Consider the following 25,573-nt stretch of genomic DNA (forward strand, 5'->3'; position numbering starts at 1 on the left):
CTGTGCTTCAGTCTCTGCATGACCAGTGTGGCCATCTGGGTTTCAACAAGACCTATGGTCTGTTCCGGGAGAGGTTTTATTGGCCTAGGATGAAAACACAGGTTGAGATGTACTGTAAAAATTGTGCAAGATGTATTCAAAGAAAAACGTTGCCGCAAATAGCTGCTGCTTTCCCATCTCCACAGTAACGGACCAATGGATCTTGTTTGTATGGATTTCAAGGAACTCAAGGAACATCTGCAATGTGCTGGTAGTTACTGACCACTACACCCGGTATGCCCAAGCGTTTGCCACAAAAGATCAAAAAGCCTCAACGGTCGCTAAGGTGCTCTGGGAACAATATTTTGTCCACTACGGATTACTAAAAAGAGTGCATTCAGACCAAGGCAGGGATTTTGAAAGTAGGCTCGTTCATGAACTGTTGAACATGTTAGGCATAAGAAAATCCCGAACGACACCCTACCACCCTCAGGGTGATCCAGAACCGGAGCGGTTCAACAGAACGCTGCTTAACATGCTTGGAATTCTTGATATGCATGAGAAAAGGAATTGGAGCAGACACATCAGTCATCTAGTTCATGCTTACAATAGTTCAGTGAATGAGACGACAGGCTATTCACCATATTTTCTCATGTTCGGTCGAGAGGCAAGGTTGCCAGTAGATTTGACATTTGGAGTCTCGTGTGATGGGACATCCACCAAGTCCTACCTGCGTTATGTCAAAACCATGAAACGTGAGCTCCAAGCTGCTTTTCAGTTGGCTGAGAGTAAGTCAGAGAAGAAATCGCAAGGAAACTAAAAGCGCTATGATCAGAGAGTTCGTTTCTGTCTGACTGGAAAACAAAAACTAGCTGACCGGTGGAAATCAACTCCATACATTGTGGCGCATCAATTTCCTGTTCAAGCTGACGCCAGAAGATGGTTGTGGTCCTGAAAAGGTACTCCACCGCAATCACATTCTGCCCATTGGTCAGGAGGTGAATCTGCAGACAAATGAGAACACAGAGAAAACTGGATCTAACAAGAAAAGGACAAGCAAACGGCTCAGGGCCCAGAGAAATGGAAAGTCCAACCCTTGTGCTCATCAGCTCACAAAGGGGAAAATAGAGTTGATTCTGAGTCTGAATCAGAGGAGGATGATATCGGTGTATGGTATGATTATTTTGCACCGCATCAGTCTAGTGAGGAAGGAGGTCAAAACAAACTATGTTCTGAGCCTTTTGGCCTGGATTTGGACATTTCGCCTGCAGTCTCAGGAGTCTCTGATGTGGAAGAGAGCAGAGCTCAGGAACCTACAGCATCAAGTGAATTTTCAGAGGAACAGTTAACTGTTGAAGTTGAGAGACCTCCCAGCAGTACTGCTGTACAAAATACTGTGTCTGACAGGTCTCTTGAATGTACTGTAAAACAGACTGTTGAGACTGAGAGAGATGCTGCAGCCCTGACAAACTCTGATACCCTGATCCTAGGTCAAACTATGGACAGTCAAGACACTGACATAAACTTGGTTGTGAGACCTCAGAGACAGACCAGGGCTCCACCTAGATTGACCTATGACTCCCTGGGAAACCCGACTTCAGTTGCAGTCAATACACATGGGGTTATTCCTATAGAGGTCAAAGTTCAAAACGATACAATGTTTCCTACCAAAATGTATAGAAGTACTTTTTACAAGTAGATGGGTTAAAGACAATGTATAAATTGTTTATAAAAACTGTACATTGCAGAGGAAGTGATTTGTTTACATGTCATGAGGACCATGACAGTTTTAGTAGGGGGAGAGTGTAGCCCCCTACTCATTTTTTTCCCCAAGTTTGTTTATTTATTTCCTTACATACACAAAATAAAATAAACAACAACAAATCAAATCAAACCAAAACACAACAACCCTCCACAGTCAGTAATAAGGATTAAATACAAAAACACAGACAAATATACATTATCCAAATTCAGCAAAACATTACAATACAATAGGCAGACACCCCAATAGAGTGCAAAGTACCACATATAGCCAGGTTTAGGCCAGCCCCATACTTTCCAAAACTTTTGAGGAGAACTCCTTGTAGAGAGTCTAATTTTTTCCAGTTGAAGGAAATAAAGAACATCCGCCAACCAGCGTGCATGACAAGGGGGAGTTCTTAACTTCCATTTAGTCAAAATTAGTCTTCTCGCTAATAAGGTGACAAAGGCAATAACATCTCTATTAGATTGTGATAGGGAAGGTACAAAGGAGGAGACACCAAACAATGCGGTAAGAGCATTCGGCTCAATCCTCTCATCATGGCTGGGGTTTGCTTACATCGATCGCATTCTGGAGATATTTCTTTGTAGATCTTAGCTAGCCTCTCTTTAGTGTAATACGTGCGGTGCAGAATTTTGCACTGAATAAGGCCATGACGCGCACATATTGAAGATTTATGCACACGACTAAGAATTTCGTCCCACAAATCATCAGATAACCCAAATCCTCTTGCCACAAGGCTCTTATCAGGTCCAGTGGATCTGAACAAAGAGAGAGAATTTGATTATAAATATCTGAAATTAACCCTTTCAATGAATAACTAGATTTGAAAAACCTATCAAGAGGTGGCTCGTTGGGCAAATTGGGGAAGTTCTGTCCAGTTTACGGAAAAATCATAACTGTCCAGTTTACGGAAAAAAGATTGAGGGAGGAAAATGGGGACAGATTGAAACAGATATAAGAAACGTGGGAGAGTAGTCATCTTCACAGAATTGACACGACCAGCCAGAGACAAGTTGAGAAGAGACCAACGTTCAAAGTCCTCATGAGTTTTAGATAGCAAAGGAGCAAGATTTGCCTTGAAAAGGTCTTTGAATTTGTGAGTGACATGAATCCCAAGATATTTAAAGCTCTGATGGGCTACTTTGAAAGGCAGGTTGTGTAAAGGGAGCAGCTGTCTGAGCAGCTGTATTGATAGGGAATAACTCGCTCTTAGTAAGATTTAATTTATGGCCAGATATTTGACCAAAGGACTGAAGACAGACCAGGGCGGCAGGAATAGAAACAGAGAGGTTGGAAAGAAAGAGGAGAAGATCATCAGCATACAGAGAAACCCTTAATTCAATACCGTTTCTATGTATGCCAAAGATATCAGGGTTACAACGAAGTGCAACAGCAAGGGGTTCAATGGCAATTGCGAATAGAAAAGGGATTCAGAGGATACCCTTGTCTTGTAGAGCGATGGAGAGGAAAGTACCCAGATTGAATGTTATTGGATCTAACTGAGGCTTGTGGTGAGGAGTAGAGCAGTTTAATCCAGGATATATATTTCTTCCCAAACCAACATTTTCCCAGAGTGTAGAACAGATAGTTCCACTCCACTCTATCAAAAGCTTTTTCAGCATCCATCGATACCAACGCTTCTTCCGTGTGAGAGATGGAGGGATTGTAAATGGTATTAAATACCTGTCTAAGGTAAGAGAAAGAGTGTCTATTGCATATAAAGCCTGTTTGGTCTGGTGAGATGATATTTGGGAGAATAGAGTCAAGATGGAGAGCCAGAAGTTTAGACAGTATTTTAAAATCAACATTTAGTAAACTTATAGGACGGAAAGAGGCAAAGGCTAAGGGGTCCTTGTCTTTTTTCAGAATGAGAGAAATAGATGCCTGATTAAGAGTCTGAGGAAGAATGCCATTTTCAAATGATTCATTATACATTTCTAATAGCAAGGGGAAGAGCTGGGGCCAAAACACCTTGTAGAACTCAGTGGGATACCCGTCCGGTCCTGGGCATTTACCACTTTGCAATGTCAGGACCGCTGAATTAAGTTCCTCTGCTGTGATAGGCTGATCTAATTTATCTGCAGCTAATTCTCCAATAGAAGGGATATCCAAACCATTAAAAAAAAAGATCGTTGAAATTGAGAGAGGCAGAAGTTTGTTCGGTTGCGTAAAGTGACATGTAGAAGTCTTTGAAAGCATTATTAATCTCTTATGGGTCAGATGTCTTGCCCAGGTCCGTTTGTATCTGAGGGATTTGATGGGAAGAGTCTGCCTGGCGCAGTTGATGTGCAAGTAATTTACTAGCTTTATCGCCATCTTCAAAATAGGTTGATCTGGTTCTAAGTAGAAGTTCAGCGGAGGACTGTGTCATACGGATATCAAATTCAGCTTGTACGGACAAGCGTTCCTTATACACATCTGGTGATGGATCAGTTGCATATACCCCATCAAGCTGAGATATACGCTGAGATAGCCTAGAGAGTTGGTCAGCCCTAACTTTTCTCTGATATGTGGCATAAGATATTATTATATATTAAAGTCTCCTCCAAGAATTAAATGATTTGTTGAAGGATCAGGAAGTTTTGAAAACAGACGTTTGAAAAAACTGTCATCATCCCAATTAGCTGCATAAACATTGGCCAAAACTATATTGGTGTTATACATCTGACCAATAACAATGATGAATCTGCCGTTTGGGTCAGAAATCACCTTTGAGTGTACAAATGGAACAGATTTATGAAGTAGGATAGCTGCCGCCCTTGATTTGCCCAGGAATGAAGAATGATAAACTTGCCCCACCCATCCACACCTCAGCCTTGCCTGGTCCCTATCTCTGAGATGTGTCTCTTGTAAGTACACAATGTGGGCATCTAAGTGTCGAAGATGGTGAAGTACCTTACTGCGCTTTGAAGGATTATTGAGACCCTTGCAGTTAAAACTAATACATTTTACATTACTTCATTGTACCATATAGGCATAAGTTGCAGCATGACTTCGGTCATAGAGTGTCTACCTTGTAGCCTAAAGTAGTATAAGTGATAAGACGTGACTGTGACAAACATAAGCACCTGACTGTAAAATGGAGGGAAACAGAACAGAATAATACAGCAAAGAAACAAAAGGAAAGACAAAAACAAAAACCATGCACCCCCCTCCCACCCAAAAACATCCAAAGATAACCCCTCCCATATGAAACAACACCAGAGATACACCAGTACAGTTACATAACCCCCCACCCCCCATCTGCGACATAAGCCTCTCTCTAATGGAGATGTGCGCATACCCTTCCTATTAATAAACACAATCGCCCTCTAGTTTTAAACACACAAAACTTGTCTTGTCTTGGAGACCAAGTAGATCATGGAGTAGCTGGGCCATGAAGTCAGTGGGTTGCTTCCCCTCTGAACCTTCGGGGCAGACCCAACAATCGTATGTTATTCCATCTCGAACGCCCCTCCAGGTCATCGCATTTCTTAGTAAGGGAATCAGCCAAAGTGGTCAATGTAGAAACTTTAGCTTCAAGCTCGGTTAGCTTGTCACTGTGATCATTAGCAGCGCGTTCTAGCTCGCTAACAGTGTCACCCACTGAGCGGAGTTTCTTCTCAAAGGGCTCCAGAACCGCTGTTATCTCCCTTTTCACAGACTGAGACACGACCATATCAAATTTACTAATAATATCAGAACGCATTTCTTCCATCATTTCCCTTATGTTGACTAAAAGGTTGCCATCTGAAGTTTCTCCTCCGGGAGATACACAAGGTTTGGTGTTGCGGACCGTTTTGGAAGAGTCTTGTTTCGGTGGTTTACCAGTCATCTTCGATGTTGTAAGTTGTACAGTCAGTGTAGGTGGAAGTTATCTTTTCTCAGCACACAAAATGCTGATTTTGTGAAATACAACCTAATTTATTACTTATGTGGTTTAATTTCTGCATTAATATGGGAAACTGAGTATTTATGTTAAAGTGTTCAAATATCCTACATGCAGAGCAGACCTTGAACTTCTCATGTCCGTTTTCTGTTTTTGTATTGGATAGACAGGTGTCAATCAATCAAATTAGGGGTAGGATTTTGACCTGTCGGGTTCTGTGAAGGGCGGGACTTAGTTCAGACAATACGAGATGGAGCGAGGAGAAACACGAGGACAGAAAGAGAGGATAATATGCTGTTTTAAGTTTGTTTTATTCTTTGTTAAATACAGTATTTTTGTAAGAATTAAGACCCAGCGGGATTGCGACTGTGTAACTTAAGAGTATTGAGTGAGTATTGTTGCTAAATTAGCTGTTACTCTTAGCATGTGAAACTGAGTTAGCTGACTAGCTTGCGCCTTCACAGGAGCGGAGGAGACCTGCGTCAGGCTTCATACGGAAAGCCTGGGTTTATTTACAAGTTTCTGAGTGAATATAGATATTGTGAACGCTAAAGTTATGCCCATTTATGGTTTTCCAACAGTGTATTCATTTGAGGTTTTGATTTTAATGTTAGTGTGCTTTGGACATTGCCACTCATGCTGCTGCAATAGAGGTGCTCAGGACTTGCCGCTGCCAGGGACTTCCTGCACGTGGACAGAGCTTCTCTTCTCCTTTCTGCTCGCTGTGGTCACGGGGGTTTGAATGGACTGTTACTACCAGCTTTCTGAGTTTCCAAAGGACTGAGTAAGAACAATTCTCCACCAAAGGGTTACATATGAGTTCGAACAGCGCGCCAACAAACATGATACCATAAACTGAGTTGTTTAATTGTTTTATTTTATTTGTTTGGGGGTTTGAAATAAATGCTGTGATATTTTTTGAAATCCATCTGTGTGTTTGAGGGTGATTAGTGTTTAATAGTTATGTAAGTCATTTTCATTGTATGATAATCTGATTTGTGTGGAACATTAAAGGACTATAGTTGAGTAAGTATGAAGCATGGGAGTTAAAGCTCACACATACAGTATAACTATATTATAAGCTAACTGGGCCTCTTGGCACCTTGATTTTGAATCATATCTGTGTACACACTTCCCGGTTTTAAATTTGTAGCATCACCTATTCCTCTCCCATGCAAAAAGGTTGTGAAAAAAATAGGAGTTGAGTGAGGGAGCTACACACATATATAAGCAAAGTGAGTCCAGTCTCAAATACCATATATATCCCCTGGTTCTGGCCCTCAGCCCATATATTTGACACCCCTGCTTTAAACTTAACGAATGACAAGGACAAGTGGACGATTTTGAAACTTCTGTTTCATGTGATGATTTTCCTGAACGACAGCCAGCTTTACAATTAAATCAAACCCCTGCATGTTCCCTCCTCCTGACTGAGAGGAAGGGAAGCGCCATCTGCAAAGACAGAGACTTGATGAGAATCAATATGGTGCCGCTCAGACATATGGCTCTCTGTTTGGACAGAAGCAGCTTTGGAAGAGTGGGAAAAAAGTTTGTGTCCTCACACTCACGAGCCAAAAATAGGTGTTTGTGTTTCCCTATCAATCAATTGGTCACCTATTGTTTTTATAAGCTCTTTATAAACTCTTCTTAACTGTATTGGTGTGTTCAGAGTGTTCTTCACATTTCACTGCAGTTTGCTATTGCTGGCAACAAAGTGAATTCAGGCCATCCACAGTTGTCTGATGAGTCAGCAGGCTTTACAGATGATCTTCACTGAAAATATTAAGGCACCAAAACCTTCTCTCTCAATAAGGAAAATACAGCTTGGAAAGTAAGATACCAAGTCGTCAGTGTGTACCTGCGATATGAGCTTTCCAGCTGCCTGTACAGAAAACCTGAGTAGGAGTGGAATTAGAGCGAGGTATTAGTTTGTATTATTCAATTGGAAAAGAGGGGGGATTAGAGAGGAGAAAGAAATGGGAGAAAAAATAAAATAAAAGACAAAAGGAGGGAGAAAAAAAACATCTGCAGCAGAGAGGAGACTCAATGATAATGAGGAGGATTATTACAGCAGCACAGCTGATCACAACCTGAAAAGGCAATACTCAGAGGACACAGACAGTATATACTGTAGATCTGCACACACACACACACACACTCTAGGGATATGCTAGTAAAGGCCAGCGTCAGCGTTCTTCGTGGGATCCAGATGGTAGAGGGCAGTGTCTTGGTCGAAGTTCTTTCAGAGGCTCCACACCTGCACTGTGTCCACTGCTGGACATCACTGATAAGACGACAAACGCCTTTCAGACACACCATAAATTATTGCAGACACACACAGAATAACAGGGATACTCAAGTAAATACATACATTCTGTTTCGTATATATTCATATATATATATATATATATATATCTAGTTCAGTTAAGCAAATCATTACTGTGTTTCAAATAAAAGTAAATTGAAAAAGTTTTTGGATGAGACCACCCAAAATAGACTGCATCTCATCCACTGGTGCGACTTATGTACAGGTTTTTACGCTATATATATATATATATATATATATATATATGTATATATATATATATATATATATATATATATATATATATATATATGTGTATATATATATATATGTGTATATATATATATATATATATATATATATATATATATATGTGTATATATATATATATGTGTATATATATATATGTATGTATATATATATATATGTATGTATATATATATATATATATATATATATATATATACATATATATATATATATATATATATATATATAGCGTAAAAACCTGTACATAAGTCGCACCAGTGGATGAGATGCAGTCTATTTTGGGTGGTCTCATCCAAAAACTTTTTCAATTTACTTTTATTTGAAACACAGTAATGATTTGCTTAACTGAACTAGACTGGTATATTAACTCAGACTGGGTTTGGGTGCACTTTTGCACATTACGATTTAACATCAGTTTGGTCTGTAAATACTGAAACGTCACAGTAACTATTGTCCCAAAATACTTCTAATCAACACACTGGGAAAATGTGTATCAAACGTACGTCTTTCACCCTTTAATGTGGCATTCAAACGCAACATCCCTTACCTTAAAAGCCTTATCTTAAGTTACTTAGTATTAGGAATGTGAGGTCATATTGACTTGGTGATGGAACACAACCTCCAGATTGAGGTCAGAAATGTAGATTGGACAAAACCGAGGTAAGAATCACCTCCCCTTACTTTCTGCACTCGCTGAATTTCAAACAACTGTACCAGTTTCTGCTTCACATTATTTATTTGTGTCAGAATTATCTTTATATGCACAGGGCTCGTTTTTTGCTCATTGTTCTTTCGGGACTGGGCCACTCTCTGCTAAGTATTGTAAATGTAATTTAATTTGCAAGTACTTACAATATAAATACAAGCATCAAATGCAGATAAGCATCAAATGCAGATAAGCAGTGACCAGTGTGATTACATTCAGACATTTAGTTTTTTCTAATCACCTTGTGATTACACGGAGGGAGATGTTCCTAAAAGGAGTCATTTAGAGGGGCAGAGATATGATAAAATTGTTGTTGTGGCTGATAGATAAGCTGTCAATGTGTCAGCAGCAATTTGACTGTGCGTGACAAGCACCATCTCTGGTAATTGATTATGACACAGTAGCTCGGAAAATATCCAAAAATTGCTGCTTTCACAGTGGGTGGTGGTTCAGCTATTTTCAAATGGGAACACAGTTGGCAACATACGATGGTGAAATATTAGCTTATTGAAACAAAGGGTGGCCGAAGCTCCTGTCATAAAAGTCAACTAATGTGTCAATTTTCTGTACTCCCAAAAAGTAAGATATACTGTTTTTCACTAACAAAGACCACACCAATTAAGATATCAATGATAAAGGGAAGAAGGGATGAAGGGTGATGGATGCAGGGATGAGAGGATGAGGGATGTGGGTTTAGGATGAGGGGATAAGGGATGTAGGGTTAGGATGAGGGGATAAGAGATGTGGGGTTAGGATGAGGGGATAAGAGATGTGGGGTTAGGATAAGGGGATAAGAGATGTAGGGTTAGGATGAGGGGATAAGAGATGTAGGGTTAGGATGAGGGGATAAGAGATGTAGGGTTAGGATGAGGGGATAAGAGATGTAGGGTTAGGATGAGGGGATAAGAGATGTAGGGTTAGGAAGAGGGGATAAGAGATGTAGGGTTAGGATGAGGGGATAAGAGATGTAGGGTTAGGATGAGGGGATAAGAGATGTAGGGTTAGGATGAGGGGATAAGAGATGTAGGGTTAGGAAGAGGGGATAAGAGATGTAGGGTTAGGATGAGGGGATAAGAGATGTAGGGTTAGGATGAGGGGATAAGGGATGTAGGGTTAGGATGAGGGGATAAGGGATGTAGGGTTAGGATGAGGGGATAAGAGATGTAGGGTTAGGATGAGGGGATAAGAGATGTAGGGTTAGGATGAGGGGATAAGGGATGTAGGGTTAGGATGAGGGGATAAGAGATGTGGGGTTAGGATGAGGGGATAAGGGATATGTAGGGTTAGGATGAGGGGATAAGGGATATGTAGGGTTAGGATGAGGGGATAAGAGATGTAGGGTTAGGATGAGGGGATAAGAGATGTAGGGTTAGGATGAGGGGATAAGGGATGTAGGGTTAGGATGAGGGGATAAGAGATGTAGGGTTAGGATGAGGGGATAAGGGATATGTAGGGTTAGGATGAGGGGATAAGGGATATGTAGGGTTTTGGGAGAAAAGGATGTGAAAACTAAGACAAAGGGGGAAGGGCGGATAAGGTGTGCATTAAGTACTACGTGTGCAGAAACAAGGAAGGTAGAAGGTGTGGATTTTGTTCCCAAACTTAGTTATAAAACTTAATTGAGGATGCAGTTTTTTAAGTGCTGTATGTTGAAGGATGGAGGATGTATTGATGGTATAAGAAGATAGCCATGACATTTTATACAGACAATCGTAGTCCCCAGGAGATGAACTAATGACTATTGTAGGAGCCGCATTTAGGGTTATTTAATTTCTTTCTGTTTACAGGATATATTGATTATTTAGGATGAATTATTGATTAAAAAGAATGAATTTTTATTTGTGGCAGTAAGGTGCACCCTCCTCCTTCCTCAGGTGGTGAGGGCGGGGCTTAATCTTTAAGTTTTGAAGTTTGAATGGAGACGCGGGATTGGCAGCTGGAAGCAGCGATACTGTCATTGACCGCAGCATCATCGGATCAATGGACTCAAAAAAAGCATCATATCCTGCTTTAATTCTTTTGTTTTACATGTTTTGGCAATAAATTCCTTTCATTCCGAGAACAACACTGCTCACTAGATCTTGTGTGGCTGCGCGTCAGACACACTGCTCACTCCACCTTGGTAAAAGTTAAATAGGACAGAAGTTAAAGGACACACATCTGGATGTTTTTTGGCCACTACAACTATTAACTAAAGACCTCTGAATTTTCATCTCACATCATCAGCAAGTCAAAGGTTTAAACATCTCAACATTTTCTATGGAATGGCACATGTGAAACACACATTCATGTGTCCTGGTGATGACTCCTATGAATCCAAGTGGCACCAGCACATTTTTTTATATTAGATTTGAATGTCGTTTGGATTGATTGACATGATATTTTAAACAGAGATTTACCTTCTGCAAAGAATAAACTGTAAAACCGTCCTATCTTTTCATCACAGTGCAAACTGTCCAGTTTGTCCAATACTTTGGACAATTGACATTCCCATCAGCCTCAAGTCTATTTTGTATTTTATACTAATTGGCATGTTAGCAACGACTATCAGGCTAAATTAAACATTTTCCTGCCAAGTATCAACAAGTTAACATAGTGAGCATGTTGGCATGCTAACATTAGCCTTTAGATAAGCCTCACAGCGCTGCTAGCATGGCTGTAGACTCTTACGAGGGGTTCAGACTGAAAACAGCTCTGTGTTGGTGGGGGGTTTATTGTTGTTTTCATTGATGTATTAAGTGAGCTAGATACTGTGATTCCAACTGATTCCAATGAAAGCTGATTGTGGGAGTATATGTATGGCAAAAACCCCTTTTGGGTTCATGGAGCATCTGAACTAGAGACTCACTCTAGCTGACTTCAGACTATTTGAGTCAAGCTTTTTCATTTTACAGCCATTCATTTTCTTAAGACTGTATATTGGAAAACATATTTTGGGGGTGTTGTGTTTGCACGATATAATCCTCATATCCTGACTGTGGCTACTATGACAAAACTGCCTCTCAGCCTAGCACTGTTCCTCAAGACTTGGTTACATTAGGTACTGGTGAAACATGAAAATACAATCTAGGAAGTAATTCAGAAATTGATGAATGAATTTGAAGGCTTGTCAGATGCCAAAACACTGAAAGGTACTATATTGAATAATTTTAACAACTGCAATGTTAACAACAGAATTAACATATTTTGGTATTAGCCATGGCATACATAGAAATACCCTAACAAACAGGCACAAAGAAAATATGCAAATTCATAATTATCCATACAAATGGTGCATGTAAAAAGGCTTAGAATTAGAAGTTTGATGCAAACCTGTTTCTACCTATCAGCTAATGTAATGTTCAAAATATATTCTAGCACATTAAAAAGGCTTACACTAGTTTTTCTGTTGGTACATATAGCAGGAAAAGCAGATAACATTCCCTTCAACCAAATGGTTCTTTAAAGTGTTTGATCTAGGTGACACTATGAGCATCTTTGCCACTGAGGTCCAGTGCAGCAGTTGGGGGTTAATTGCCTAGCAGCATTGCAAAGCACCTTTAACTGTAAATAGTATGAGAAGGAAGCTTTCATCCAATTTGCCATCACACATAATTTCAGTTGTGATTAAAACAACCTTCCAGATGCAGGAAGGCTACTGTAATCTTCCCCAGAAATCACCCTGGACCTCATCATTCTGCAGTGTGTTTTGTCTGTGAGCCGTCCCCTGACAGTGCTGACAGATGCTTTTAAGGACTCTGCTGGGAAATAATCAGCAGAAACCCCCAATCTTAATGGTGCACTCCACTCAATCACAGGCAGATACATTGCAATAGAAAAGCCGTCATCACTTACTCATCTGGCAGCAGGGGAGGCTTTTTGCTTGGTGATTCCTACTGATTTCTGCTTATTATGGCCACTTCCAATTCAGTCAAATGTATCCTATCATGTTTTTCCTTTAGTTTTTAGAGAGGAGTCAGACAGTGATGTGACGAAATACCTGGGAAGTGGCAATGGGTTAACCATTGATTTTTGTGAGATAAAAACAGTGGACTGAAAACAGAATTATTCCAGAAAGACACAATTTTCCCACTCAGTGCAAAAAAAACTACAAATCCCCTCTCAAACTAGGTATGCTGTCACTGCAAAAATCTTCCCAGGTCACATGGTCCTATCATGAACCTGCTATATGTATAATGCATGTCTCAGCCCAGCATCCATTAGGCCTAGGCCTAACAAAAGAAGTAGGACACACACATAAGACATATAAAAAACAAATATATTTTTATGAGTAGTGTGTTGTCAGTGTTGGTCCAGATTTGGCTCAGGAGACTGCAGAGCCCGGTGGTAGAGATGACCTGGAAATATAAATTATGAATTTAAATAAGACCATGTTTATAAGTAGAACAGATGAAAAATAAATGATTGACATTTTAAAAACATAGTAACATAATAGTAAGAAAATCTAAAGACTGGTATGGAATAGTTAAAAATATATTGAGTGTGCAGTGAAACCTATTACAAATAGTTGTATCAGTCTCTACAAACTGGTGTATTTCAAAGCAAAATGAAAACAGCTAATAGCATACCTATTTGACTGGTTGGAGACAAATGTACTTTCTAAATACAGATCTGTTTCTTTACTCCTACAAAAGACAGATTCATTTACACTAATGGAATTTGTGGAGGAAATATTAACTGCAATAGAAAACAAAGAATGAACAGCTGGGGTATTACTGGATTAACAAACAAAAAACATTCAATACTGTTGACCATGAATAATTATTTCAGAAATAACAAAGATATGGAATTACAGAGGTAACACTCTCTTGGTTAAGCAGTTACCTGGAGAATAGGTATAAATACGTGCAAATAAACTGTAAATAGCAACTACTTGTGTGGTTCTCAAGGGCTCAGTGTTGGTACCATTGTTATTTATTTGTACATAAATATATTTTTGCTGCTGTAAGAATTTGTAACTTTTGAATATGGTGGAAAAAGAACTGGAAATGCTGTAGAATGAAATTGACTCTAACGAATGAACACTGAATTTAAGTAAAACTATATTTAAAATCTTTTGGAATCATTTAACTAACTCAAATAAGATACTCATGATACATTATGTCAAAATAGAAACAAATAGTGCCTGAAATTACATTTCTTAGAGTAATATTAGATAATAAATTATGCCGGAAACCACATTTAAATTATATCAAAGCTTATCAAAGGAAATTACAATACTATTTAAAGTTAAATATCAATATAGGCATTATCAATCAATATAGGCTTTATTTGTCACTGTACAGAAGTACAACGAAATTACAGCAATCATCCCATCCGTACAAATACAACATACAAATACATACAATAAGACAGACATAACCGGATGACTGAGCTTTTAAAAAGAGGAAAAGGAAAGAAACGAGGGGAGAGGAGGAGGAAAAAATGGCAGCTCCCAGAGCTGGAAAAAACCCCAGCAACATAAGCACATATAGGCACATTTTACAACATAGGAACACAAAAAACAACTTTTGCATGGGGGAGGGGTAAAGGGAGGAGGAGGTGATCCAGCAAAGACAGGCAGCCAGCCGCAGCTGCGTTTGAAGAGACCAGGACATAGTGTCTGTTATCTACACCCCCAGGAACTTGGTGCTGTTGACTACCTCCACTTCCCTGTTGTTGATGAGGAGTGGTGTGTGACTGTGCAGGTTCCTCTTAAAGTCGACAATGATCTCCTTTGTTTTCTCGACATTCAGGGTCAGGTTGTTTGTGTTGCACCAGTACACCAGTTGGTTCACCTCCTCTCTGTAGGCCAGGTCATTGTCGTCCCGGATGAGGCCCACTACTGTTGTGTCGTCTACATACTTCACGATGTGATTAGTAGTGGACCAGAGTGAGTGAGTGCTACGGGGCGGTAGTCATTGAGACATTTAATTGTGGGGTTTTGTAGACACTGGTATGATGGCAGCAGTTTTGAAACATGATGGTACAACAGCTGGTCAGCACATTGAGCACGTCCTGGTATGTGATCAGGGCCTGCTGCTTTCCGTATGTTCACTCTTCGCAGGGTCCTCCAGACATCAGCTGTGTCAAAAAAGTGCCTGCTCATCAGGACGAGGAAGGAAGTCTTTGGTAAGGTTTTGGACTTTCCTACTACATTAAATTTTATAACTAGGTTCATTAACAGAGACCACGCCTCATACCTCCTTAATTTCCACACAAGCCATACTTAAGTCACACCCTTCGTCTCATTTTGGACACGATCTGTGACAGAATACACTGACCGCATTCTCGCCAACCTCCAGCCATCTCTCGCAGTCCGGGAGTCGCCACCAGAAGTCCAGTCACTTCAACAACCTTGGATACACTAAGCCAATCAAGTTTCCTGCGGTTCACGTCCCTCTTCATCTGACAATGCCTCAGTCATCTGGGAAACACTTTGCAGCAACTCTAGGGGCAGATCCCGCCGTTGGCGTTCAAGGGACGCCGCTCATCTCTGCCGTCCCGCTTTACCCCGCTCGAGATCTAGGAGCCGGGGCCACCTCTGCCAGCCACCACGCCGTCAACTTCTTGACCGTCACCCAACTCCAAAAGTATCTGACTGGACCATTGCCCATTTAAAGCAAGAACTCAACCGGTTGCACATCCCTTTCCACCACTTGGACAGAAAGTCAGCACTTTTCAAACTGTACATGGACTCACAACAAAACACTGCACTCTCCCTCCACGATCCCCAGCCACTTCCACGGTCCCAGCATTGCCGCGTACGTGCATTCCCTTTCTCCTTTTCTATATTTCTCTATGTGATCCAATCAGCCTTCCCAGACAGAAGGCCAGAGCTAGACGACTACTTATCCAGGATCCTCGAGCTTTCATTGTGATTCGGAGGAAACAGTTTTCATACATACCATGTTCTTTCCGCGTCCCAAGCTGCAGGCAGACTCAATCAATTCAACCAGGGGACATATTGGGGTTCTTCAGACAATGAACTATACTGCCATGTCTTTGCGGCCCGCTCCTCACTTAACTGTGAATCATGCGGCGCCCCATCCCACCCTGCTCATCACCCCTTTGCCTCGCCCTCCAGTCATACAGAAACCCAACCATGCCATCTTCAGCTTGCCTTCCACAGCCCCCACTCCTTCCATTCCCCCTCTACCAGTCAACATCCAGCCAACCGCCCTTGGCCCTCTTCCTAAAGGTGTGGACAGAAGAGGCCGACCAGTGCTCTACCATGGCGGGCGGATGGTTTGGAATAATTTTAACGGCCTCAGCTGTAGCGTTTCCAGCTGTTGCTTCCTCCACACCTGCTCCTTCTGTGGTGGGGCCCACGCCAGAACAAATGTCCCCCCAATCCTACAAACAAGCCTTATGTAAGGACCTTGATACTCCCATTAACATCCCTGCCCTAGCTCAGGCTTTAAAAGACAACCCAGATCACCAGTTTGTCGATTTCCTCATATGGGGTTTCAAGCGCGGGTTCCATCCTGGCTAGCAGGTCTTGCCCGATTCCTCCTATATCTGTCACAATCTCCAGTCAGCCACGTCAGATCCGGACTCTGTTGACATACTCTTTAACAGTGAAGTCCAGGACTAGTTAATGATTGGCCCATTCACCAGCCCACCTTTCCCCTCATTCAGAATCAATTCAATAGGCATAGCCAGGAAAAGGACTCAGGTAAGAGGAGACTCAAAATTATCGACCTCTCATCCCCCCACGGCTCCACTGTCCCAAGTATCAATAGCCTGATCCACAGCCAGGACTTCTCGATGCAGCAACAATGGATCATGCCATTTCTCTCATCCGTCTTGCAGGGAATGGAGCCTGGCTGTCTAAGGCCAATATCACTAGTGCCTTTAAAGTCCTTCCCATTCATCTCGACTTCTGGCATCTCTTTGGCGTCTTCTGGAAGGGCGCTTATTACTTTTCAGTACGCCTGACTTTCGAATGTGAAAGAAGCCCTAAAATATTCGACTCCCTGTCTGAGGCCCTGTGCTGGATCCTGCTCAATAACTACAAACTCCTGCACGTTATTCACTTACTTGACGACTTCCTTACAGTTACGCCTCCATCTTCTCTCCCTGCTCATGGTCTCACTACTCTGGTCTCCGCATTCCGTGACCTCAGAGTCCCACTCTCCTCTGAAAAAACACAGGGCCCCAGCACATTACTTGAATTTCTCAGCATAACCCTAGACTCACTTCAGCTCCAAGTATCCCTGCATACAGACAAATTTAATAGGATTTCACTCCTCATTTCCAACTTCCTCCTGGCTCCCCAGTGCACAAAATGCCAACTGCTTTTTCTGTTAGGCCACCTCAACTATGCCATCCATATCATTCCCCAAGGCCCGGCCTTCCTTTCACATCTCCTCACGATAGCTGCTTCCATTCCATCTCTCCACGAACACATCGCCCTGGATGAAGGATGCAGCACAGAATTAAAACTGTTGAAACAAGTTCTGTCTACTTGGAATGGCATTCCCTTCTTTTACACTGACTATGTCTCCAGGCCCGGAGATATTGAAATAAGCACAGACGCAATCCCTTCCATTGGCTTCGGCGGCTACTACAGCGGCTAATGGTTCTCCCCCACATGGCCTTGCAAATTCTCATCCCTGACCCCTCCATACGCCATCTAAGAAATGTATGTCCAGTAATTGTTGCAGCCATCCTTTGGGGGCACGAGTGGTCCAAATGAATATCACCATATACTCGGTGCAGTCGTAAACATCCATAACAGCGGAATCAACTTTATCATCAAATTGTCCTCCGGAGCTCCATGACCAAGCTTTTCCCACTCGCAAATCCATATGTTTATTAAAGGACTCCGTATAGCCGAACCACATCACACACCGAAATGTTCACCACTCACCTCAGACCTCCTCATCCATTGTATAACAACCCTCCGCACAGACTACCTATCCCGTACATAGATAAGGTTTTGGAATCCATGTTTCTTCTAGCATTCATCGGCTTCCTGCGCTGTTCCGAGTTCACAACTTCCTCTTTTTACTACGACCCATTATCAGGCACAAGTTGTAGATGGACCCAAAAAGCAGACATCAGGCAATGAAGAATTCAAAAGGTTTAATCGGAGGCAGGTCAGTACACGGGTAATCAGTCCAAACTTGAGCTAGAGCAGGACAGACTGTGACACCCATCGCAACACGCCACCATATCCGACATATCCTCCCAGTCATATTAATACTCACATTCCTCGAGACACAGGCCGAAAGACCCCGGACCTAAATTTAATAAATAATCATTTGAAAGTCTTGTTCTCATCCAACCTGGAAAACTTTACAGCCAGTTTTATTTGTTATAGTGTACCGTCCTCCTGGCCTGTATGCCGAATCTTTATCCGGCCCCTTTATCACTTCTTAAGAAGCCTACTCTTGATTCAGAGGTTTTAGCCAACTATAGACCTATATCTAACCTCCGCTTTCTCTCTAAGATCCTTGAGAAATCAGTCGCCAATCAGTTGTGTGACTTTCTAACAAATAACAGTTTATTTGAGGATTTTCAGCCTGGATTTGGAGCCCATCATAACACAGAGACAGCGTTGGTAAAAGTTACAAATTACCTCTTAACTTCATCAGACAATGGACTTCTCTCTGTCCTCGTCCTGTTAGATCTTAGTGCTGCCTTCGATACTATTGATCCTCAAATCCTGTTATGGAGACTTGAGCATTTCATTGGCATCAAAGGAACTGCATTACACTGGTTTAAATCCTATCTGTCAGATTGATTTCAGTTTGTGCATGTTAATGCAAACAAAAGTTAGACACAGTGTTCCTCAGGGTTCAGTGCTTGGACAAATACTATTCACCTTATATATGCTTCCTTTAGGTAATATTATTCGGAAACACTCAATACATTTTCATTGTTATGCGGACAATTATATCTTTCAATAAAGCCAGAAGAAAGCAACCAGTTAACTAAACTACAAACATGCATTAAGGACATAAAGGCCTGGATGACCTGCAACTTCCTGCTACTAAACCTTAGTAGTAAACCTTAGAAACAGATGATCTAATCATATAACTACTCTGTATGGCATTACTTTGGCCTCCAGCACTACTGTAAGGAACCTAGGAGTTATATTTGATCAGGATTTGTCCTTCAATTCCCATATAAAACAGATTTCAAGGACTGCCTGTACATTGCAAAAATCAGACACATCCTGTCTCAAAATGATGCTGAAAAACTAGTCCACGCATTTGTTACTTCTAGGCTGGACTAGCCTCTAGGCTATTGTAATTCATTATCATCAGGCTGCCCTAACAAGTCTCTAAAGACTCTCCAGCTGATCCAGAATGCAGCTGCACGCGTACTTACAAAAACTAGAAAGAGAGATCACATTACTCCTATTTTAGCTTAGCTGCATTGGCTTCCTGTAAAATCCACAATAGAATTTAAAATCCCTCTCCTCCCTTTCAAAGCTCTTAATGATCAGGCTCCATCACATCTGAAAGAGCTCATAGTACCTTATGTACCTACCAGAACACTGCGCTCCCAGCATGCAGGCTTACTGGTTCCTAGTATCTCTAAAAGTAGAATGGGAGGCAGAGCCTTCAGTTATCAGGCTCCTCTCCTGTTGAACAATCTTCCAGATTCAGTCCGGGAAGCAGACACCCTCTTTAAGAGTAGGCTTAAAACTTTACGTTTTGATAAAGATTATAGTTAGTGCCGGCCAGGCTTGTCATCCACCAGCCTTTAGTTTATGCTGCTATAGGCTTAGACTGACGGGGGACTCCCATGATGCACTGAGCTCCTTTCTCCTTTCTCCTTCTCCCTCTCTCTTTCCATCTATATCCATTTACATCTATGTACTATTAATTCATTCACTAAATTAAACTTATTCCCAGGAGTTCTCTGTGCTTTCTCGTCTCACAGGCTTTTGTTGTGATTTGGCGCTATATAAATAAATATTGATTGATTGATTGATATCAGTCTACCCACCCGACACACTTAACTTCCACCTTAGGAAGAGCAAGACTAATCAGTCCATCCAGTCACAACCCGTCTTCCAATTCCGTTCCGTCATGAGCCCTTATGAATCAATCAGTAACTACATCCGATTAAGACAAGCGAGCCGGGAATCACCCCTTGACCCACTGTTCATTACGGAGACAGGTTTGGTAACCAGAGGCTTTTGGTTCTACTTCCACCTATGCCAAATACTGATGAAATACGGAATACCCCTAGAACCATATTCAGGTCATTCATTTTGCATCGGAGCCGCTTCCTCAGCTTCATGGCAAGGAATCCCGGACAACATTATCAAAATTCTCGGCCATTGGTCTTGTCCCACATACTTATCATACATCTGCCACAATACCACCAACATCAAAAAACGCACACATGCTCCCGTCCTCTGGGAGGTATTTTGGGGGTCATCAACAAGGACCAGATGACGAGACAGCTCCCCCACCCAGAGTCCCACAACGGTTCCCTCCCCACACTCACCTAGAAGATTGGTACTGCATCCTGTGCCTCCCATCTACCTGGCACCTGGCTTCAACCTTTTCCTTTATGCTACACCCTACATCTCTATCACTTCCTACCCCTCCCTTTACCCCTAAGTAATCATTATGTTTGCAACAGGGCACTGACCGTCACTGTGTCTGTTTGCATTTCCCAAAATGTCCTAGCCGAGGGGGCGACTGATAGCGTCCCATCTGCAAATGCACAGTCTCCAGTGTTGCTCTTTCAAATGTTTGTTATCATGAATCAATTTGGAAAGTCAAATTGTTTGAACAACAATTTACAACATGACACAACTTTACAGCAAACACACAATGAATATGAATATAAAAAGTACACAATAATAATTAGCTACAGCTAATCCATATTAGCACTAAGTGGACATATAGCTCTCGAATCAACAAGTATCAACATAATACAGACAACAACTTAATAATGGAGTTATTTCTTGTGTAAAACACCTATAACTTTTCATTTTCTTGTTGTGTATAAAGGGAAATAAATGGTGTTATGGGTAGGTTTATTGGAATAGTGGAATTCTTTGTATTGTTTTTGAATAAAAGTTAAATCTGATGCCAGACTATCATACTACATACCACAGTCCTGCATGGCTTTATCCTGCATCAGTTTCAGTCACAGCTCATAAAATCTGTAACAGGAATGCTCATACAGATTTGACATGTCCTCTAGCACCACCAGCAGGTCAAATGTTCCCTCATGCTGTCATATATCTTAACATCCACTACATAGTTTGGCATAAACATTTTGTACAGCTGTTCAATGCCTCCCAGATGATGAATCTTCATGACTTCGGTTGTCCTCTGACTTTCCTCTAGCGTCACCATGAGGTTGACATTTGTGTTTATGACTGAATTGTCTCCACAACAACTGGATGGATTCCTACCAAATTTGACCAACACATTCATGGCCCCCTGAGGATGAACTGTAACAACTGTGGCGATCCCTTAAAATGTAGGCTATCCCTCAGAGAAATGAATCAAGCTATCCTACAACAACATGGGGAAAATAGCTTCCTATATCAAAGCTACTTTTATATTTTTAAATTTTTTTAGCCAGCGGTGCAGCAGTGTTTTCCTGGTTAGTGGCACTCCAGTCGCTGAGCAAGGAAGAGTCCTGTAGAATCTTTGATTTTACATCATGTTTTTAGTTATTTTTGTTAGTGTCCTAACCTCGAGTGAGTTTATATTTTCAACATTTTTTCCTGTAACAGATCAGCGATTAATATGTTTTAGTTTAAGCCTTGCTGGGTGAGAAAAGTAAAATATATCTCTAACTTCTGCTGACTATCAAAGTGTGTCCAACATCAAATCAGCTCCTAACAGGCTTTTCTTCATGCATGTGAGCTTTTTTGACATTCAGAATGCAGATTTGTTGACTTCAAATCAGATGATAGAAAAGCTCCTTATGCTCCTTACCCATATTTAAACGTTTCAAAAGTTTGTGCAAAATTTATCTGATCTCAGACGGATCCTGTGTATTTGGCTTCTATTGAAACTTTGGGATGTCCACAAATGTTTAAATAAAGTTCTGTGGGTTTGAACATTGCTTAGCTGCACAACATTATACATTATACATGTGTATCCTCTTTATTCTGTGCTCTCATCCTTTCTGTCCTCTCATGTTTTGGTGCTGAAGGAGCCTTTAGCACGAACAAATTCAGTATATGCTATAGTCTGTATATCTGGCCAGCAGAATGCCAAAAACCTTGACATCCACAGAGACCTGACTGTAAATGTCTTCATCGGCACAACCATGAAGCATACATATTCATGAGGGATGAGTCAATACTGGTGTTATAGGTGGAGCACTGATTTTTGCCAGCGTTAGCAGCACTTCTCTCCACTTCCCCTCCCCCACAAAAAACATATCATTGCAGATCTGAGATGGACAGGGGGAATAGGAGACTTTTTCAAAGTCTGGTACAATGCTATATGTTATAGCTCATGTTTATGGTTGAAAGTATTTTTTAGTAAGTATTTAGATCCTTCGTATTAAGTATCAAAAGTAAGATAGAAGTTCTCATTATGTATAGTATAGGATATAATAGTTATTACTGATGCACTGATATGTAAGATGCATTTGGTATATCTTTATAATATAAGACACTTTGAGTAGTTTTTAAGTCATGAAGATGAATGTTTTATAAATGCATATGGATGACTGATAATCTAAATATCTTACTCTGTAGATATAGTTATTTACAACTATAGCTATACATGTAATGAAGTGGAATATTTCCCCCTCAAATGTAGTGGAATACAAGTATACATCATGGAATTACTCAAGTAAAAATGTAAATGATACATTACTTGAGCGAGAAATGTTACAAAACTGCTTTTGTATGGGCAATAAGTCAAATCACAAATTTGCCTTAAAGCTAGAGTATGTAGTGTTGTAAAGCTAGCAAGAGAGCTAGCAAGATTTGAAAATATCACCTCCTCCTGCCTCCTCTAAGTTCCCCCCCGCTGCTCCCCCTCCCATCAGTGAGTCTGTCTAAGCCACGCCCACCAACTCTGTAGTTCTGCAGAGAAGTGTGCTGCGAAGAGCATGGATTGGTTGGAGTTTTATCAGTCCTGTGGCTGTCACAGAGGTCTGATTTTTTCCGTTCCTTTTTCAGTCATAGGGCCTGATTTACTAAGATTTCAAATAGTGGGTACTAAATTGCGTGCACGGTGCAATAGATTGTGCGTTTCGTTTGCGTGCGTTTTGTGGGTGATTTACTAAGAATAACTGCGTAAATGAAAACAGGTGCAACAGGGTGGAGACAGCAGTATTTAAATGAGGGCTTCGTGTCTTTATGGAGAGTTTGGACGAGCAGAAAGCTGCAAGCAAAAAATGAAATGTGATCAGGTTCTAGTGGAAGAGGTTAACTAATATATTGAGTTATAACAATGTAACGAAGAGCGCTTCGTTACTAGTGACTGATGGCTTTGGTCTTGTAAATATGGCACAACTGGGTCTTTGTATTAATGTCACTTTTAACCAAACAATTTAATTAGGCACTTTAATAATGGCACATGGCACTTTCATTGTGATAGTTACACTGGATATTTGCACATTGGTTTTTATTGAATGTGTGAAGCATGTGGGTGAACAGTTTAAACCAGTAAATGATGAGTTGTGATTGATGTGTGTTGTCTTCTGCCAGGTGCGGTTGTGGATAATCGGCTTCACCTGGGGGAGACAGGGAGTTAGATTATACAATACTGTGTGTGCACCTCCACCTCCAGTGTTTATAATTGATAAACAGTGGAAATGTTGAGCTTTGTCTCATCAGACACAACATAAATGTGCTTTAATATTGCAATGTGAAAGTGTGTATTAGTGTGTTAAAGTTGCAGCCTGTGTTTGAGTTGTTTGTGTGGATTCTTCCCTGTCCTTTTGGTGTCTCCTTCAGAGTGTTCGGCCAAAAGAGTCCCCGGGGGTACGAACACCAATTTAATGGTTCCGGGAGAGACCAAGTGACCGGATAGGAAGAGGGGGGTTTGCTAGTTGGTGTATATATGTGTATTTATTGTAGTGGGTTTGTGTTTATTCTGGGGAGGAGTAAATAGCAGTACGGCAGTAGGGAAATATTATGTAGGTGTAGGCTGGTTATATTGTCTGTGGTGATTAGCCGTGAGATAATATATTTAGTTAAAATAAACCTGTGAGTGGAAACATCCAATTAAGCAGACCAGTGATGGGGTATAAAAGGCGCCAGTTTCCATCCGTCCTTGTTGATGGTCAGGTCTCATCGGTGATGCTGCCATGCCTGTACCACTGTATGTATTTGTTATTTTGGTTTTTGGTGAATAAACACCCACGATTTGGTGCAACGTACCATCGCCTTTTGACTACTCTTTTGCTGCATCGTCCAGCCGCTCATGGTCAATCTAACAAACAAAAACAAATATTACCAGAAAAACCGACATATGGGAGAGTATTTGGGACGAAGTCAATGCTGTTAGTAAAACCAAAAATATTCCATTCCAAAATTATTAACATGTGGAAAAACTCTGTCCTGTGTGTATTCTGTCATTGTGCCTCCGTCTCCTCCTTATCGTCAGAAATAATACCTTCAGGTTTGGTAAATCACAATGCGCGTGCTAAATAACATATTAGCATTTTCTCCTCCCTGTATTTTGCGCACTGGTATTGAAATGCCTCATATTACTTTCATTATGGTAAACTACTAATATTACATTCATTATGACAAACGTACTAAATGGACAGCGCGTACTATCTTGCACAGTTGAAAGACACAAACCTCAGTGCACTGTGTTAGTAGATCAGCTTGCACATTTTTTGTGGGTGATGTCAAGTTTGCACACGTTTCTACACACGCAGACCCTAATGTATTGATACCTATGATCATAGAAGGACCATTTCACCCAGTATAACAAAAAGTGCTTCTGAACAACATAACATACCCTACCTTTAAAGAGATTTAGAATCTGTGCAGCATACAACATCATCTATTCTTAGACCTTCAACTTGACCAGGGTAAAAAGGTGGTGTTTGTCAACAATCACAGAAAAATGGGGATGTCAAAAACTTTACCACACAGCCAAACCAGAAGATGAACATTGGACAGTGACTCTTGGGAATAAACAGTTTCTCTCTGGAAGTCACATACTCTGCACTTGATTCGTTTTTGTGCACCTGCTGCAGTCGAGCCTTTATCTGACCCCCTTTTTCTTTCCCATGTTCAACCCTTCCCCACTTCCCTCTCCGCTGTCTGGCACCAAGTCGACACCAGCGGCACCTTTTTCCTTGTCAATAGGCCTCGGGCTCATTGGTAGGCATTGAGAAGGGCCAGCTGGATATTATTACTGCTAATGAGGACTCACAACTCTGGTGCTGGGTCTCAGAGTGTGTCTGAAATTACAATGGATTAAAGCTAAACAACATCAGGCAATACTGTGATATCAGAAGGGCCTTCCACACAGGGGCTCCCCAAGCTCAACCCATCAGGTGCTGTATGGCACATACAACACCCTGTAGCTGCTTGCTCACTGTGACAAGTGAATAAAACAACAAGAAAAGAACTGCACAGAAATGGACAAAACTGCTCATTTCTTAGGAAGCAGTGCTGCACCTTGACACAGAACATGATGATGCAACCTATTTCCTCTGGCTACACACTGAAATATTCCCGTTTATTTCTGAACCAAGAAACTGTGGTATTTTCTATCCAATAGATTACTA

At 41.1% G+C, this 25,573-nt stretch overlaps 2 pseudogenes; both read left to right on the forward strand.

Annotated features, from left to right (window-relative positions):
- The first annotated feature begins 15,286 nt into the window (after nt 1-15,286).
- On the forward strand, nt 15,287-17,573 carry LOC133997408 (uncharacterized; annotated as a pseudogene).
- Nucleotides 17,574-18,708: 1,135 nt separating this feature from the next.
- LOC133997484 (uncharacterized) lies at nt 18,709-19,562 on the forward strand (annotated as a pseudogene).
- The last annotated feature ends 6,011 nt before the right edge of the window (nt 19,563-25,573 follow it).

Source organism: Scomber scombrus, chromosome 17, assembly GCF_963691925.1.
Source record: "Scomber scombrus chromosome 17, fScoSco1.1, whole genome shotgun sequence".
Lineage (NCBI taxonomy): Eukaryota > Metazoa > Chordata > Actinopteri > Scombriformes > Scombridae > Scomber > Scomber scombrus.